This window comes from Bos grunniens, chromosome 19 (assembly GCF_055505025.1).
Source record: "Bos grunniens cultivar Pamir isolate PY7600 chromosome 19, Bosgru_T2T1.0, whole genome shotgun sequence".
Classification (NCBI taxonomy): domain Eukaryota; kingdom Metazoa; phylum Chordata; class Mammalia; order Artiodactyla; family Bovidae; genus Bos; species Bos grunniens.
In genome coordinates this window covers 41,892,291-41,896,348 of record NC_141183.1, presented here as the reverse complement: position 1 = coordinate 41,896,348, position 4,058 = coordinate 41,892,291, and the positions used below count along the sequence as shown (strand labels likewise).

General features: G+C 48.4%; 1 long non-coding RNA gene across 1 annotated transcript; it reads right to left on the bottom strand.

Moving 5' to 3' along the window:
• Positions 1-1,827: 1,827 nt before the first annotated feature.
• LOC147352394 (uncharacterized) lies at positions 1,828-3,380 on the bottom strand. The gene is made up of 2 exons (XR_015148123.1): positions 3,250-3,380; positions 1,828-2,045 (listed from the first exon to the last, which is right to left on the bottom strand). It is a non-coding gene; the product is annotated as an uncharacterized LOC147352394 (long non-coding RNA).
• Positions 3,381-4,058: the final 678 nt, after the last annotated feature.

Genomic DNA, 4,058 nt, shown 5'->3' with positions numbered 1-4,058 from the left:
TCCTCTGTCCATGGAATTCTCCAGGCAAGAACACTGGAGTGGGTTGCCATGCCCTTCTCCAGGTTATACCTATTATACAGCCACTAAAAAATGATGTTTACAAAGAGCCTTTAATAACATAGACAAATGCTTGGCTCAGCAAATCTAAAATAGTTTAGCAAGAAAACACATCTCAAAGCTTGGCAGTGCATTAAATTTAGGAAATACCATGTCCCTACCCTCTCTTACAGATTCATGTTGCACTTCGGTGTAGTAAAGGTTCTGAGGAGTCCGACAATAAAGCAGCTGTATTTAGCTTTATTTAACTCACTGTTTCCTGGATCTGTTTGACAACAGAGCCCTTTCCTGTGAAGACCCCTTTTTGGGCCGAAGCATAGTCATCCTCTGCCTCCCTGTCTCCCTGTTGGGTGGTCACTGTATGGGCTGCCCACACCTCCCTGGAGACCCCCAGAGCACCTGGACATGGGGACTGCATATCCTACCTCCTCCCCTGCCCCTGATTCCCACCCCATGGCCTGGCACTTGGGAGTCTGCAGTAAGAGCTTTGGCATTGGACTGAATAACAGTCCATGTTTGTTTCCAGTTTAGCTACTGATGATCCGCCTTTTCATTCCTTCTTTAAGTGCTGCTGTTGCTGTTTATGACTATGTTGTGCCCAACTGTTTGTGACCCTGTGGACTGGAGCCCACCAGGCTGCTCTGTTCATGGGATTTCCCAGGCAAGAATACTGGAGTGGATTGCCATTTCCTTCTGCACTTCTTTAAATGGTGTTTATTGTAAGAAATGAGCACTCAGTCAACCCCAGCACTGTCATTAATCTACCTTCAATAAGGGATTAATCGCCGATGGGCCATGAGCCAGGTGTATCAGCTGGCCTTACTGATATTGCGGTGTGATGAGCCCAGCACTTTCCCACCTGGACCTTGGCCTGTGCTGGCCACTGGCCTGGCTCTGCCTCAACACCTTCCCCACTTCCTCACGGGGCAGCTCCTTTGGGACTCAGCGTAAATGCCATTTCATTAGGGAGAACTTCCCTGATTCCATCATCTGTGTTAACTCCATCACACACGTTCATGGACATTTCTTACATCCTGTCATAGATCCTGATTAGGTATTCATTTGTTCAATCTCTCTAGATACTAGACTATAAAATCCTTGAGGGCCGAGATCTAGTTGGTTTTGTTCAGTATGGTATACTCAGCACAGTGTCTGGCACATAGTAGGCCAACACATGTTTGTTCAGTGAATGAATTTTAACCTGATATTTCTTAGACCACTCAGCCAATACCCTGATAAGTAGCATGTAGTGTGCGTGCATACTCAGTCATGTCTGACTCTTTGTGACCCCGTGGACTATATATAGCCTGCCAGGATCCTCTGTCTGTGGAATTTTCCAGGAAAGAATAGTCGAGTGGGTTGCCATTTCCTACTCCAGGGGATCTTCCCGACCGAGGGATTGAATCGCTGTCTCTTTCATCTCCTACACTAGCAGGCAGATTCTTTACCACTAGTGCCGCCTGGGAAGCCCTTGGTATGCCACACCTTAAAGTAGCTCATCTAGTTTTCCCAGGGCTTCCTTAATGGCTCAGCAGTAAAGAATGCAATGCAGGAGACGTGGGTTTGATACTTGGGTCAGGAAGATCTCCTGGAGAAGGGAATGGAAACCCACTCCAGTATCCTTGTCTGGGAAATCCCATGGACAGAGGAGCCTGGCAAGCCACAGCCCATGGGGTGGCAAAAGAGTCAGACATGGACTTAGCAACTTAACAACAATTTTCCCATCTGTAAAATGGGTAGCAAAAAAGGAAAGAAATTGAATTAGGTACATAAATCCTGAAATCTCAGGTAGCATAATACACATAAACCCAATCAGTAGCCTGGGGTTGGGGAAGGGGGTGCTCTGCTCCATGTAGTAATCCAGGGACCCAGGGGCCACATCTCTGCTGTCTTCAATGACCAGCTTCCAAAGTTGTCCTGGGAGTTGACATCCAGTTGGCAGATGGGTGGCATGGAGGATTCTGGGGGCATGTTTTTAAAGGGCAGGCCTGGAAATGAAGCATGTCATGTCACATCCATCCATGTTTACTTGGCCAAAACCTAGTCACATGGCCACGTCCAACAGCAAGGGAATCTAGGAAATATAGCTAGGTGCCCAAGATTCAAAGGAAAATGAGTTCAGTGAAAAGCTAGACTGCCACAGAAACTAGTACATTGAGTGGATTTAGAGTAGGGTTAGCAAACTACAGCCTACGGGCCAATCACTGTCCACCCCCATGTTATTATAAATAAAGTTTTATTGGAGCACAGTCATACTCTGTGTATTGTCTATAGCTCCTTTGTGCTACAACAGCTAAGGAGTTGCAACAGAGTCCGCATGGCCTGCAAAGAGCTGAGACGACCAGCTCTATTATTCTTCTTCTTACTATTGGCAGTTTGCTTTTAGTAGCAATTGCTGAAGAGTACAAATTTGCTTGTTTCCTGCTTTGAAAGAGTATTTGCAATCTACTGTCAGACTTGACACTTTTCCTTATGGCCCAGGGTACAGATATCATAAATAGAACTCGTGGAGAAATCCTTCTAAATCAGAGATTGACAGACTTTTTCTGTAAGAGACCAGATAGTAAATACTTTCAGCACGTTGCAAGTTGACCCAGCAGCCATCTGCAGCTGAGGGTGACAGAATGGGGGTGCCTTGTGATGCCCCCGAGGACCAGACTGTGGCCACTTGTGTCCTGGACACCCCAGCATGCTGGTCTCCAGGGAAAGTGGAAGGAGCTCTGAAATGACTGGGCTTAAGTTTCTGCCACTAGGCAGAATGGAGACAAAGAGATGAAGTCAGATATAGAGAAAAAACAAGCAAACATTTCTTGCACACCTGAGTCTGGCCTGAGACTGTACATAGACATTACCCTTAATAAATATGTGTTTAGTGCACCTGTGGCTGATTTCATGTCGATGTATGGCAAAAACCATCATAGTATTGTAATTATCCTCCAATTAAAATAAATTAATTTTAAAAATAAATAAATACATGTTAAGTGGGACCATCGAACAGAATTTAATGCCAGAGCCACAGCGTCAGGGGACGAGCAGACTCCAACACCCGCAGCCCCTCTGCCTCTCCCTGGAGGCTTTGAAGCCCCTGAGACTGTGCTTTGGAAAAGTTCAGTCAGAAGGGGAACTCCTGGAGGGGTTCTGAGTCCTTCTTTTGATATTGCCCCCTTGCCCCATGTTGCCAGCCCTGCTCACCTGCACCCACATCCAGGGTTCCCACACTCCTGTGCTCCGACTGCCCCCGCCACCCCAAACAGCTCATCCAGCATCCAGCAGGAGGAGAACCGGGAGAATCAGCAGGGCCTCCATGGAAGCCCATTAAGCAGAGTGGAGTAAACCCTGAGCTGGAGGCGGGGAGGAGCCCGGATGCCTCGGGTTTGCCATTCTCATGCTTCCTCCCTGATGAATTATTCACGTCCACAGCCAGGCAGCAGATCAATAATGCAGAAGGAGAAACCCTGGCAGGGCCCAGCTTCTAGCTGATCAGCCCTGCCCCACAGCTCCAGGGAGGGACCCTCCCACAATGGGGCGAGGTGGGTAGGCTGGTAGGGGAGGCCATTCAGCTATGCCCGAGGCCTCGGAAATCCAACTGTTTTCAGGGCTCCAGGCTGGGATCCGGCAGCAAATAAAGCAGGAAGGGGGGAACTTTCGCAATTTCCACACATCCTCTGCCTGCAGTGGGCCCATCTAATCATTAGTACAGGGGAACCACGTGTACCTGGGCCAACCCTGGGAATAGGAATTTCTGTCACAGCACCGGGGTGCAAGGGGCACCACAGCTTCTCAAAATCCCTTCCTCATGCTTCCTCCAGGGTATTCATTTTGACTGCGAATATAAGTTTCCATCAAAGCAGATTTAAAACACCTGCTTGTCTCCTCCAGCTCCGTACAGGTTCCAGCAGGTGTGTGAGGTAGGGGTGGGGTGACAGGCTGGGGAGGGGAGAAGGTCCTGGCTTCCTAGGGAATTGTGCTTTGAGGGCACACTCACCACCCACACACACACC